Source organism: Myxocyprinus asiaticus, chromosome 1 (genome assembly GCF_019703515.2).
Source record: "Myxocyprinus asiaticus isolate MX2 ecotype Aquarium Trade chromosome 1, UBuf_Myxa_2, whole genome shotgun sequence".
In the NCBI taxonomy this organism is placed as follows: Eukaryota; Metazoa; Chordata; class Actinopteri; order Cypriniformes; family Catostomidae; genus Myxocyprinus; species Myxocyprinus asiaticus.
In genome coordinates, this window is record NC_059344.1 from 490,285 (window position 1) to 506,176 (window position 15,892).

At 38.3% G+C, this 15,892-nt stretch overlaps 1 protein-coding gene across 2 annotated transcripts in view; it reads left to right on the forward strand.

Moving 5' to 3' along the window:
- LOC127442062 (macrophage mannose receptor 1-like) overlaps nt 1-15,892 on the forward strand; it is an 82,910-nt gene that overhangs the window by 61,186 nt on the left and 5,832 nt on the right. The gene's annotated exons all lie outside the window — the stretch shown is intronic.

Here is a 15,892-nt window from a genome sequence, read left to right on the forward strand (position 1 = left end):
TTTAGCCTATGTTCTACATCTAGAACTGGGGTGTTCATTACATCGATCGCGATAGCAAGAGCACCACTGGTTGGTTGATCTAGATGAAATATAAAAGATTGACTTTTTATTTCCTGACATCTATAGCTGCATGCTGTTTGATTGACAGGCGCGTGCTGTTTGATTGACAGGCGGTTCATGTTTGTGCGTTTCACATGCGTGTGTGCAGGCACGCAACTAAAAAAATCAAATACACTTTATAATTTTTACAGTGCCCATCTTGATGAGGCATCAATGTAAACGCAGTCGGTTTGGTCTAAAGTGAACGTAAACAGTGGGACAAAAAGCGTATTTGCATCAAAATGTTGGACTTGAAGTGTAGATGTAACCGAATTGAGCACTGTCTAGTAGGCTCTGTCATATAAAGGCTGTTAATCAAACAAAATTAACAAGGAAACGAGAAAACCACTCTCTACTTTTGGCTGAATAATTTGAGTAGCTTTAAAAGTATTAATGTAATAGAATAAAACAGTGACACTTTTAATAATAATATTTTTTAAATAATATTGTTTGTTTTTTTAATAATACCGACCCCAGATGTAGAGAGTGTGTTAATTTGTATAATAAATTACCAGGAAAGAAGAGATGATAAAATAATTTATAATTATGCTTAACCTTTATCAAGTTTTTTCTGATGCCTGATAGAAAAGAATCAACCTTTATAGAGCAATACTTCAGGCAGAATATTCCACCAGTCACAAACTTCAGAAAATGATGCATCATGCATTAGAATGAGAACACAACTATTTCTGGGCTTAAAAGATACAAGAACTAAATCAATGTTGAACATTGTATCTCAAAAGGAGGACAATGTGGCCCCCCATGTGCTACTTAAAGAAATAGTTCACTAAAAAATGAAAATTCTCTCATCAGTTACTCACCCTCATGCCTTCCCAGATGTGCATGACTTTCTTTCTTCAGAACACAAATGAAGATTTTTAGAAGAAGATTTCAGCTCTGTAGGTCCATACAATACAAGTGAATGGGTGCCAACATTTTGAAGCTCCAAAAAGCACATAATGATTTGAATTATTGACAAGAATTATTCCTTTAAAGCCCGATGTGGCCCCTGTACCAAACAACTTTTCCCATGTCTGCTCTACCGCCTCTATTGTGCGGGACATGACGTGCCAAGTGACCCTGCTTTTTTTGTGTTTTTTTGTGTTTTTTTTGTGTTTTTTTTTTTTTTTTTGTATTCCTTGCATTGTTTTGAACATGTTTTATGCACAACAGTAACTCTCAGTCAGCATCAAGGGAAATTTAGACCCTACACATAAACTGATTTTAATGTAATTGCTTCATACATTACGATATAAAATGGTGATCAGTGTATTGAACATAACTTTTTAATCTTTTAATTTCTGTTATGTCTCCCTTTTATTTTTTTGGAATCATATTAATTTAGTATTTATCATAGATAAGTGATGTATTTTAAAAGTTGGCATACAGTGTTCATTATAATGGAGCATAGGTTTTATAACTCGGTACTCAATGCTCGCTACTCATGATTACTTTTAAATGAGCTACTCTTTTACTCTTACTTGAATAGTTTGTAGGACAGGTACTTTTACTCTACTCGCACTACTTTTTTGGGAAGTAACAGTACTTCTACTTGAGTATGATTTTTGGTACTCTTTCCACCCCTGCAGAACCCCTATGATATTTCCGAAATGGATGAAGTAGATGCCATACATAGAGATACAAAGACAAAGAGCAAGAAATGTGCAGGCTCTCAGAAGAAGAAACATAACTGCAGTAAAGTTTATGATACGTGGCACAGAACACACACAAAGAAAATGTCCTGTATATGGCAAAGACTGTAAGAAATGTAGAGGAAAAAAATCACTTCGCCAAGTGTTGCTTCTCAAAATGGAAAGGACACACACCGAGTCCTGCACGGGTCCTGTTTTGTGAACCCGCACCCACCCCGACCCGCAGTACTTATCAGAACACCCGACCCATTATCCGACAGCAGCAATAATTTAATTCTGTATACGACCCGTTTAACATAAAGACCGTGATCTGAACCGCACCCGCATTAAAATATAACTACTACATCAGATAGACAAAAATGTTTATTTGCTCACATTACACAAGCAGACAAATTAATATCAAGCACTCTGAGTTGGAGCATTTAAGAAAAATAGACACGTAGCCTAATGATGTGGTGATAATTCACAGAAAAAGATGAGAAAGATGAACATTATTTGACATTTTAAAAATGTTTTTTTTTTTTTCTTTTTCTTTAAACAACACCAAAGCATTAAATTCTGGTGACTTTGAGAGAAGCATTTAATAAAAATAAAAAAAAATTGTTGCATTTTCTGAAGTATGAGTAGCGTTCATGTAACTGTTGGCTAAAACATTTCTTCCAGTAACCGTTCAGAATAAACGTGTACTCGTGCTAAAAAAGCAAAATGCACCACGGTGAATAGAGCAGAACGCAGATGCCTTGAAATGCGTTTTTATCAGTTGATAAAGTTCTTTTTAACTTGACACAGCACCTAAAAATGCAGCGCTCCCATGAGAGATGCTAAAAACTAGTGCCTGACCGATATATCAATATTAGCCTTTCACCAATATATCGGTATCGGCTTATTTTTTTACAGATATGCGGCGATATGAAAACTTTTTTTCAGAATATATAATGCAGAAAACAATGCTTTAGAATTGGTGTCATAGCGTAGATTGTCCAGCAGAGCGCGCTCTGACTCCATTATTTACAGAGCTGACTGTGAGCTGACGGTGGCTCTGCAGACAGGGCAGAGTTCAGCGGTGTGGATTTGAGCGATCTCCTCTCATTATATTGCTAACTAGTTTGTTAAATACATATTGTAAAGTTAATAAAAAAAAATTGCCCCATCATTTTATATAACTAATATAACATTAACCTTGTCCCTGACATCCATGTCACTCATGTTTATCACATCTGTTTGCTGTTAGCCAGCTATAGTTTGTCAGTGCAGTCAGTAATGATTGAAAGGTAAACATCTTTTTACAGCTCAGCAGACAACGGTGTGGTGGTGGATTGTGTCTGTCTGAGTGTTGTTTTCATGCTATGTTGTTACCTTGTTGGTGAGACACAATGCTGGAAAGTAAATAAAGTCCATCTTTTACTCTCCATGACAACGAGCTTATAGCTAACTAGCTAATCACGTAGCTACTTTCATTGCTTGTCAGCTGATTGGAAGCTAATGTGTAAACATGTATTCACCAAACTGTTTTGTTCAGGATTCACAGTTTGGTACCCCCTTCAACCGCACAATTCCAGTCGTTGCATTTATAAAATTTAATATTTAAAAGTCTGGTTTTCCAGACATTAAAATAGGATACGTAATAAAAGTAGATTTAATAAATACTATATTTGCCCTGTGTAAATAATAATATATAGGAACTGTATCTAAAATAAATGAGGGGTGATAAATACTAATACAACAGGCTGGAAAAATAGACATTTATTCATTTTAATATCATATATATATTTTGAATGTGTTGAAACTTAACACCGGGCGACGCACCCTTAAAACGGCACTGTTAGATCGGTTTCATGCTGAAGAGCCGCTTAAAAGTATGTTTTTTTCTCTCTCGTAAATGTAAACGAGTGTGAATGCCAACACCATCATATATGTCGAAAGGACTGATGCCTGTCAACCAAAACATGATCTCATTGTCATTAAATGAGTCTGCTTTTTTATTCCATCAGTCACTCCTGGTTGGAGTCTTCCGTAAATATTTAGTTTATACGTAGGTTTATGCTCTACCTATTTTTAATGGTGCAACGCTCAAATATTTAATAGAGCGTAAATTGTGACTTAGTGCCCATTTACGCCACAACTAGGCTAAGTTGTAACGTATGTGCAGCTGGTACAACCGGCCCCTGATGTTTATTTAGCTATTTATTTTAATTTAATTTATTCTTTATTTAAATGGTCAGCCATTGACTGATAATAAGCAGTATTGATGTTTATTTAGCTATTTATTGTATTTTTATTCTTTATTTAAATGGTCAGCAATTGACTTATACTAAACATACAGTACTGATGTTAATTAAGCTAATTATTGTATTTTTATTTATTCTTTATTTTAATGGTGGGCAATTTACTTATACTAACAGTACTGATGTTTATTAAGCTATTTATTGTATTTTGTTTTATTCTTTATTTTCTCAGTGTTCATTTCTAGAATTTGTTGACAATGTATAATAATAATAATAATGTCAAATATTCTTTGATAAAAATATTTAAGAAAGCAGCCTTCTGAGTATCTTTGCACAGTCATATCAGTGCAAAATCGGTGCACAATAAACATAGAAAAGGTCTGTTTTCATTCCAGCTCAAAAATTAAATATATCGGTAATCGGTGAATTTTCCCTCTCTAAAATCGGTATCAGTCTCAAAAATCCCATATCGGTCGGGCTCTACTAAAAACACAGTGAAACGTGACGCAGTTGTCAAAAGACATTAATCTAGCAAATGTTTACATGGAAAATGATTAAAAACGCGTTCAGTTTGAACAGCCCCTTGTTCACATGACACAGCACTAGCTGAAGTTTCTCAAAGTTACCTCTCAAAAAGACAGACTTTTGTTTCAGTTGATTATTGGTACATTTACACTGTATCCAACGCTGTTTGTTCTCTGTATTCGTAAATATCCCGACACTGTTTTACTGTGTGAGAAACCGCTCCAGATGATTCCTTGAGAGTGCGCTCCAAACGAATTGTACCGAATCACGAATCGATTTAGCCCATTTGGCCAATTCACTGAAAAGAACCAACTTAAAAGAATTGTTCATTCGCCAACAGAAATATGGGACACACTTCATAATTGATGAAATATTCTGTGAGTAAATGTTTCTCAGGTCAGTCGGAGCGCTCATGGTACACACACTGGGTTCAGCCGCACAGCTGCAGGCGCCACTGTCTTTGGCTATTTGACTCACTGTCCACCCGTGCCTATTGATTCCTGACCCGCACCCACACCACAAATGACAATGTTAATATTTTTCCACCCTTTACAACAAATATTAGTGGTTCACCCATCGGGTACCCGCCCATGTACAGGAGTCTGGTACACACAATTGACAGATGCACAGAAAGTGACGATGAGGACACTACATTCTTTGTTTGAACTGTCGCTAGTAAACCAAATAACAGTGAATAGTGGATTACAAATATGGATGTGAATGGAACAAGTATTTCATTTAAAGTCGACACAGGTGTGCAGGTGAACATACTACCATTGAAACACTTATGAAGTCTATCAGTAAAGCCAAAAGTCTTAACACAGAAATGAAACCTGCGAGCATACAACAATGAACCCATCCTGAACATAGGGGTGTGCAGAGCCACTTTTCCTCTAATGTCATGCTCGTGATTGTCGAGGGGACGAGCAGTCTATTCTTGGATTAAAAACATGCGAGCATATGTGGCTGATAAAAAGAGTACATGTCATATACAGAGCAATGGTGACATCCCCGTGTACAAAAGGTGAATAGTGACAGCACTGCAGAAAACTCATATGCTGATATCATGAAAAATACCAAGATGTATTCCAAGGAATCGGATGTTTACCTGGCATGCACAAGATACTGAGAGATGACGCTGAGCCCGTAATCCAGGGCTCTTCAACTACCTTCTTGTGTGGGCCAGATGAAAACTTTTTTTCCGTGTTTATCTTAGCTATCACATTCATCGCAAGTAACGTTACTTAAAAACACCATTAATACTGTGCATTTATTCTTATTAAAATAGTCACAGGGTATACTGTATTGAGTTATCATGTTTTAAGGTCTGTCCATGAAAAATAAGCATGATTTATACTCTTAAACAACAAATAATTTTTTGATCAACTTTACTTTGAAAAAAACAACAACATAATAATAATTTTAACATTTTAGGGCTATTGTTTACAAATGATTCAAACTGAGGAGGAACATTTAGATCTGCTAAAGCTCTCTCACAATATCAACCCACATATGAAAACAATGGTCATACAGAAATGTCATGTTTACTTAAGAATGCATTTAAATTTAATTTTCTTTAAAAAAAAAGAAAGAAAAAAAAGAGATTAAATGTCTATTCTTCCATTTTCTCTATAAAGTATCCTCCTATTCAGTGAGGAAAAAATGAGTCCTGCAAATAGTGAATTTATGCACTGACACACAACCAGAATTTGTGCAGATCATCATTGGTAAAAGAACAAACTGAGCTACTTCTGTTCATGATTGAGAGGGCTGACTCACAGCTGTATAGAACCAAATATAATCCATATATAGTGAACATTCTTTATATTAAGAATTCTTAATTTTATAACATAATACAATATCATATAAGCATATATAAAAGACTATAAATTAGAGATGTAACAGTTACATTTTCTCATGGTTTCGTTTTAATTTTTCAAAGAGCCACTTTCTCCCACATTCATTGCGATAAAGAAAACAGATATGAACACACCATGAGTGTTCAACATCACACTCACCTGAGATACTACGTTCAAAACGAGAGATACAGTATATATACCATTAATTCCAAAACTGCTCCAGTGAGAAGTCAAAGATTTGTTCACCCTCTTTAGGGTTTTGCAGTGAAGTAACGCATTTCACAAATTAGCATTTGCGTGAAGGCGTCTCAACGCCGTTATTGCAGGATAAACTATTACTTTTTCCTGTTATGACTGTTTTCATGACAAGCAAATATCTCTGTTAAGCTATTCAAAAGGGTTAGACAGATTCACGCTGATGAGTGACTCTCAGGTGAGACTGAGAGCGAGCATTCTTGGTTGACAAACTGCGCATGTGCGCACATACGATTTCTATGAACGCACGCGCTGACGGGCCACTGCTCTCATTAAACATCAGCTGTGCTCAGATATTCTTTGTTGTTTATTTCACTCGTTACATCCTTTTGCAGTTTATTTCCCTCTCAAAGTGTGCTGTGCTTCAGCCATTCAGAGAGCTACTGTAAACCCTCTGATAAAGGAACACCTCAATTGAATTCATGCACATTTGAGAGACTATTGATAAATATATTTTTATGATGAAATCATAACGCGGGCTGCAAAAGATGGCACGTGCCGCGTGTTGAGTAGCGCTGCTAGTGCGTGCACCACTATGAAAAGAGACCTTGTACAAAAAGAACGATTTGTAACATTTATGGATTATTGTGATTGGACAGAGAAATGCAGCCTCTGACTTACGGTTGTTTACGCAAACCTGGAGATATTAACACGAATCAACAATAGAGGTCACTGTTGCCCCAAACATTGCTAATGTACAGTTCTATCCTTCTCATTGGTAATTTGTACTCATAACAGAAAAGATCTCACGACCCAGCATACAAATGATCTGAGACCCATGGTTGAGAAACACTGACATAAAGCTCAGGCATCATAAAAAATTAAATAACAAAGATGTGAGTTCGGAGTGAGCCAGATAACATACCTGGGTGATACGCTGATGGCTGAAGGAGTTCAGCCTGATCCTGAGAAAATCAGAACAGTGGCTGAGATGCTAGCACCAAAGGAATAGACTGAGGACTCTAGGACTGATTAACTAGAATCAGAATCAGAATCTGCTTTATTGCCAAATATGCTTACACATTCAAGGAATTTGTCCTGGTGATAGGAGCTTGCAGTACACATCAATACAAAACAGCAACAAGACAAAGATAATAATAAAAAATAATTACAAATTGAATAAAAAATTAAATAAAATAACTACATGAGAAAATTCCTCCCAAACTTGTCCACAAACACAAAACACTAACTGATGCACAATGGCAATGGAGGGACAAACACAATAAAAAATGGGAATGGGTCAAGAAAACACTAAGCACCAAACCTGTTCTGAAATTCTACGATCCAGAAAAGTCACTAAAAATATCAACAGATGCTATGAAAGACGGTCTCGGAGCTATGTTGCTCCAGAAGCATGGCAATGACTGGTTTCTGGTTGCATTTGCTTCACGCACTATGATGCCGGCGGAGCGCAACTATGCACAAATAGAGAAAGAGATGCTAGGAGCCGTATATGGATGCGAAAAATTCCACGAGTATGCCTATGGGAGATCAGTGGTTCTAGAGACTGATCATAAGCTGTTAATTGCCATTTACAACAAGGCTATTGGAGACATGCCTCCGCGCATTCTGCACCTGATGTTGCGTCTCCAAATGTATGACCTGCAGTTTGAGTTCACTCCAGGTAAGCACCTCATAGTTGCAGACGCACTGAGCAGAGCCAGTTTTCCTAATGAAAATGAACTAACAAATGAACAGGATCTTCAAGTTCATGTTGATTCCATAAAAGGCTCAATTACCTGTCTCACAAGCTAAGTGTGAACAAATTGCTAACATGACCGCAAAAGACCCAGAGCTGAGGACAATAATGAACAAAATATGCTCACTTGAGGAGAAGCTGAGTAATCCACACCAGAATTTCAGAGAAGAGTTGTCAGCAGTACATGTAGTGCTTTTGAAGGGAATAAAAATTATTGTGCCTCGTTCCATGAGACCGCAAATGGTGAAGCCGATTCACGAAGGCCATCTAGGCATCGAGAAATGTAAAAGGCGCACAAGAGATTTATTGTACTGGCCATTTATGCACAGAGACAGTAAAACATTTGTCCAACGATGTGACATTTTTCAGCGATACCGACACCAACAACATAAAGAGCTGCTCAAACAACATGACAAACCTTTTGAGCCCTGGAAAAAAGTTGGAATGGATTTGTTTCAGTTGAAAGGCAGAGACTACTTGGTAGTTATGGCTTATAATTCTAACTTTACCAAGATGGCACAGCTGCCGGAAACATCATCAAGGCAGGTGATCACTCATTGCAAATCAATATTTGCTTGCCATGGTATTCCTCTGACTGTAATTAGTGACAACGAACCGCAAAGGATTCAAAGCATTTGCGGACAATTATGGATTTCAGCATACAACGACAAGCCTGTTGTATCCTCAGTCTAACTTTGGGGACCAGTTATCTGATCTGACTTAATAAAAAACACAATTTCTCTCTATGCATTTGTCATCTTTATGAAATCTGTGTTGTAAAATCTATAAGTATACTTGTACACAATCTCTGAGAGACAGGCTTCAAAGTCTTACATTTTTTACGATAACAAAGTAACTACTCCTTAGCTGGCATGTGCTGTTGTAAATAAAATTAAAAAACGTCATGTCCAAACCACACCCATGATTAGTTTTAACCCATCATCAACGCTCTTTTACTAGCTGAGTACTCCTAGGTCAAGAATTTCAGAGATGTGCACTAATGGGGAAAAATCAGCCAACAAGCACCTTGGAAGAACAAAAACATGTCACTGGCTTTTGTCATCATTTTTAGGCATAATAAAAGAAACTTGTTCACCCAGTAAGTATAAATTAGCCTTAAGAGTGCTAGTCTTAAGTGCAGTGCTATGAAATATGCTATAAGTGCAAAGTCAGTGGGCATGGCCATGGAGGTTTGGTGTTTTCGTGCAAGCATTATGTCTACCTGTGGGTGCAGGTGGGTTGGTGAAATTAAGCATGTAAAGTGCAAGCGATAAATGGAGACAGCCCATCATTGGTAGCTAGTGTGAATGGGCTGTATGCATAGGAGCCATTTATGTTCTTGCTGCTGGGTGCCATAAACATTCGAGAGGAACCAGGAATTGATATCCACTGACTAGTGAAAGTTTTTATGACTGGCAAGAGGAAGATTCAGACAGAAATAAAAGATTACTTGTATTAGATTAGTTTAAAATTAAGATTAAAAAGCAGTAAACTTTTATAAGCATTGAAAATGTGGTGCTCGTTGGGACTAATTTGTTGTAGGCTCTTTTAAATTATAAAGAATGTAAGTATATTTAAAGGAATATTCTGGGTTAAATTCAAGTTAAGCTCAATAGACAGCATTTGTGGCATAATGTTGATTACCACAAAAATAACTTTTGACTCATCCCTCCTTTTCCTTAAAAAAAAGCAAAAATCTGTGTTCCAGTGAGATACTTACAATGGACGTCACTGGGAACAATCCGTAAACATTAAAATACTCACTGTTTCAAAAGTATAGACCAGTGTTACTCACTATTTTTTGTAAGTGGGCCACTTTGGGTTGAGACAATCATTTAGAGGGCCACACCAGTGGTGTGGTCGAGGGCATATGCCGTATGCCCACCTATCTTTCTTAGGATTTTGCATATGCCCACCTAAAATAAGTGATAATACGTATGGCTGCCAGAACAACGAGTAGGCTTTTGACCCGGAACTTTTTCAATCTAATAAGACGATGCATGTTGTACTTTTTCTTCCTACCTATATTTTCAATTGATAGCAAATTAAGAGCAATAGAGAACATGCAATTTATTTGATGTAAAGCACATCACAAATATATACATACATACATCAAATAGGCTACATCACATGTATAAGACCCATATTAAGGGTTACCTCAGTTGTTGGATGAGCAAAAATGTCCCTTCTGCCCCTTGACTGAATTCATTCTAAATTTATAGTCTGTTGTTTCTATCCTTGTGAGGCAATCCAGGTGTGCATTGGTCAGTCTGTTTCTCTGTTTTTGTTTCACAATGTTCATTGTTGAAAATGTTGCTTCACATGAATAAGTGCTGACAAAAAATGATGTCACCTTTTGCATGCACTGCTTCAGAAGTGGATACTCTGTGTCTGACACAAGGCTCCAGAAATGGGTAACACCTGATCACCTTACAATGTGTCATTTGTCTGCAGCTCTACTATCTCACTCTCTATTCCAGCACGGTCAGGACAGAGTGCTGCAATGACTGGGGTAAGAGATGACACTGGCACATGAAAGGGGTTCTCAATGAAGTTGAAAAACACCTTGTACTCCATGATATCCTTGAATCTTGATTCAAACTCCAACTTCAACTCTTCCAACACACGCACAAATGCATCATAGCTAAAATGTTGCAGTATGTCTAGGTTGGATGTGGTGACTGCTCCGAGTTTTGGGAAATGAACAAACTGTCTGTCAGGTATGAATAGTTTGGTGATTTTATTTTCAAATGCTGTAACCACATGAAGCATTTTGCCTGGAGTTTTAGATTTCCCTTGGAGCTGGAGATTCACCGTGTTCAGGTGGCAGGTGATGTCAGTTAAAAAAGCCAGCTTTAATATCCACTGTGCATCATCCAGCTCTGACTCCTCTCTCCCCTTGCTTGCAACAAATTCATAGATTTGAGGGAGGAGAGAGAGAAAGCTTTCCAAAACTCTGCCGAGACAGCCATCTTACCTCATTGTGAAATATCAAGTCGCTGTATTCTGTCCTGTATTCCTCCAGCAACTCGCGGGATTGCCGGTGATTCAGTGCCCTTGCAATAATAATGTTCACCACGTGCACAACTTGCTGCATCACAGTCTTTGAGTTTAGCCACAAGTGCTTGCCGATGAATGATACAATGAAACTTAACAAATTTGGGAATTTCCTCTCTCTTTCTCATCAGGCCTATGAGTCCCTTCTTCTTCCCTCACATGTTTGGGGCACCGTTAGTGCACACAGATGCCAGATTTGACCAGTCAATATTATTACCAGCAAAAAATGTAAAAAGGGCTTTCAGAATATCCTCTCCTCATGTTTGTCCATGAAGAGGCAGTAAACATAAAAGTTCCTCTCTGAACGGCTCGTTTAGAGGGAAGCGGACCCAAACACATCATTGGGCAATGTCACTTACATCAGTGCTTTTGTCAAGCGCAATACTAAAACACGGCACCATGGATATGTCGGTAATCAGTTGCTTACCGATGTTCTCGCTGATGTCTTCTATGTGTCTTGTTATGGTCGAGTCTGAGAGTTGCAGTCCCTTAATTTGCTTTAAAATAGCTTCCTTGTTTGTGAAATCAGCATATAATTTTTCGGCTGAGGCCAAAAAACATTCTTTGACAATTTTTGCATCTGTGAAGGCCTTCTTGTTTCTCACAAGTACCCAAGCAATCTCATATGTTGCCTCTATCATTTTCTCTGCAACAGTGCTAGATCTGTCCATCTTTAGTTGTTGTCCTTTGAGCTGTCCTTTGAGTTGCGCTATTTTGTTGTTTCTGAGGTTGCCTTGTGGCGGATATATTTTGTCAAAGTGGGCATGGTGTGACTGGAAATGTCACTCTAAATTTGCTTGTTTAAAACAACTCACTGCCTTCTGGCAAATAAGACAAAGTGAGATAGTCCCATCATGCAGTACAAAAAAATACTTGTCTGTCCATTTCTCTTGGAAGTTTTTATGTTCTTCTTGAATCAACCGTGTCCTTCTCTTAGCCACCGGAGCCATGTTAGCTAGCTGCATTTCCCCGCCACCATCTTCCTGATTTTCCTGGTTCTTCTTGCCAGCGCTGGGATGCTGTTTGAAATAAACTAACTCTCACGTGACATTCGTTCCTCTGTTGTAAGCAAAGCTTCTTACTTCGCCATGAATGCGCCATAGCGCTTACGTCACTGATGCGTCGACTGCTGGCAGGAAGCGATTTTATGAAGTTAAAAAGTTTTAATTATCGATTTGTTTTTCACACCAACCTATTGATTTGCTTCAGAAGTCATTAATTGATCGACTGGAGTCATGTGGATTACATTTATGCTACTAAATATGACTTTTGGACCGTCAAACAGCCAGCAGTCTGATGGCACCCGTTTACTTGCATTGTATGGACAAAAAGAGCTGAAATGTGATTATAAAAATCTTCACTTCATTTCTGCTGAAGAAGGAAAGTCATACATATCTGGGATGGCTTAAAGGTGAGTCAATCATGAGAGGATTTTCATTTTTGGGTGAACTAACCCAAAGTGCCTTACTGTAACCTTGAATTCAATTAAGGTCGATTGAACCCGGAACCTGGAATATTCCTTTAATTATTCTTTACTGACACATAACATTATGTATTAACTGTAATATCAGGGACATTGATGTATTTTCAGCATTTGGAACTTTATCACCACCTGCTGGTGGAATCCCCAAACTGCAAATGCAGGAACTGAGTTTAGATTTTGCGCCGAGAATAGACGTGGCTTTCAGCATTGGTGAGAACAGAAATCTCCATGTGGTTTGACCTTGTTGAAACAGGGTGGACCTCTATTCTGTGCCTACTTTCTAAATCTCATTGTGAATATTATGAGGCGTACCCCTTTCCTCAGCCTTATGTGTCAGTATGCACTCATTTACTCTGCCTAACACATAGTTGCACTATTACTGGTTCAAAAACAACATTTAGATTTTTTTTTTTAATCGATGTTTATTATTAAAATTTATTATTAATTTGTAATTTTCCTTATAGGTCATAGTGATGTGATAAAAAAATGTAATGGCCATAGAATAAAATTCAATAAAATAATAAAAAGCTGTAAAAAATAATAAAATCATTATTATTAAACTAGAGCTACTTTAATGTCACATAATATTTATTTTGAATAGTATATAAATGAGAGGGCTTGTTTCCTCTCAAGTCCTCATCTGTTCTGGATCATTGTAATTCTTGACTTTCTTTTTACTACAGACAAGTGCCAGATCACTCAGATATTGTATGTTAAGTACCCTGCACACCAGATAACAGAAATGCCATGCTATCTAAAGAAACTTCTATGTCTATGCAATCTCACAATAATGTTAAAAAAATGAAGTGCAAAAAAAAAAAAAAAAAAAAAAAAACAGGGAACTTAGATCATTTATCTGGGTGCTGAGTGGATACATTTACATGCATGACTGTCCACTGATCAGCCACAATATTAAAACCACTGACAGGTGAAGTGAATAACATTTATTATCTTATTACAATGGCACCTGTCAAGGGGTGGGATATATTAGGCAGCAAGTGAACAGTCAGTTCTTGAATTTCATGTGTTGGAAGCAGGAAAAATGGGCAAGTGTTAGGATCTGAGTGACTTTGACAAGGGCCAAATTGTGACGGCTAGATGACTGGGTCAGAACATCTCCAAAACAGCAGGTCTTGTGGGGTGTTCCCGGTATGCAGTAGTCAGTACCTACCAAAAGTGGTCCAAGGAAGGACAACTGGTGAACCGGCGACAGGGTCATGGGTGCCCAAGGCTCATTGATGCACGTGGGGAACGAAGGCTAGCCCGTCTGGTCCGATCCTACAGAAGAGCTACTGTAGCACAAATTGCTGAAAAATGTTATGCTGGCCATGATAGAAAGGCGTCAGAACACACAGTGCATCGCAGCTTGCTGCTTATGGGGCTGCGTAGCCGCAGACTGGTCAGAGTGCCCATGCTGACCCCTGTCCACCATCGAAAGCACCTACAATGGGCACGTGAGCGTCAGAACTGGACCATGGAGCAATGGAAGAAGGTGGCCTGGTCTGTTGAGTCATGTTTTCTTTTAGATCATGTGGACGGCCAGGTGCGTGTGCATCGTTTACCTGGGGAAGAGATGGCAGCAGGATGCACCATGGGAAAAAGGCAGACCGGTGGAGGCAGTGTGATGCTCTGGGCAATGTTCTGCTGGGAAAACATGGGTGCTGGCATTCATGTGGATGTTACTTTTACACGTACCACCTACCTAAAGATTGTTTCAGACCACGTACACCTCTCCATGGCAACGGTATTCCCTGATGGCAGTGGCCTCTTTCAGCAGGACAATTCGCCCTGCCACACTACAAAATTTGTTCAGGAATGGTTTGAGGAACATGATGAAGAGTTCAAGGTGTTGATTTGGCCTCCAAATTCCCCAGATCTCAATCTGAATGAGCATCTATGGGATGTGCTAGACCAACAAGTCTGATCCATGGAGCCCCCATCTTGCAAGTTACAGGACTTAAAGGATCTGCTGCTAACGTCTTGGTGCCAGATACCACAGGACACCTTCAGAGGTCTTGTGGACTTCATGCCTCGACGGGTCAGAGCTGTTTTGGCAGCACGAGGGGAACCTACACAATATTAGGCAGGTGGTTTTAATGTTGTAGCTGATCGGTGCGCAGACCACAAAAGAGTGACTGTGAGAAGTGCACCTTGACCCATTTCAATTCATCATAATCCTATCAAAATGTTCTTACTTGAAATAAAAACACATTTTCTAACTACTTCTATTACAGGAATATGATGGTTAATGTGCATGCGAGCTATCTGGTGTGTGACAAAATGTTGTTTATTTAATTTTTTGGCAAACTATTATTACATTCCAGCAGTTTTGACTGGGTGGACCATCCGTCAGTCTGGGTGGACCAGTGTCACTTTGTCCCTTATGTGGCCTCTCCCCAGTTCTCAGATGATTTAGCACACTACTTCTCAGGAAAATATTAAATTATGATTTGGGCCACTTCATTAACATACAATATACCCACTGTTTGCATGTATAAACCCACAGAATTGGATAAACAAGTGATCTAACCGCAGCCTGCAGACATCTTTTTCGCCACTGTTTACCGAACCTAGGGCTGTTACAGAGATAGGTGTGATATTTCATGACACCTATTTCAATGATGTCTGACAGGTAATAAGGATGTTTTCTGCATGTCATTTAATAAAACAAATGAACTTACAGCACCTTTAAAGCATATAAATGGCCTTTTGTTAGTTTGTTATGTTAGAATGTTTGACAGTTCATTGAGCGTTCCATTGGCCCATCTGAAATTGTGTCAGTGTAAAAGGGGTCACACACTGTACACGTCTGGCAGATGACACGACACACTCTAAAATTGTTTTCTACAAATGTATAAACACCTCCGCCACCGCTTAGAGGCTGCTCTAAATTCTGCAGCATCATTCACATTGTTGGTTGAATTGTATCTTTCATATAGTCTACACAATGTATTTTGGATTACAAATATGTCTTTTTGTGGTTTGAGAGCTTGAACGAAACCTATTCAAGGTTAAAGATAGAGAAACTACATAAGCAT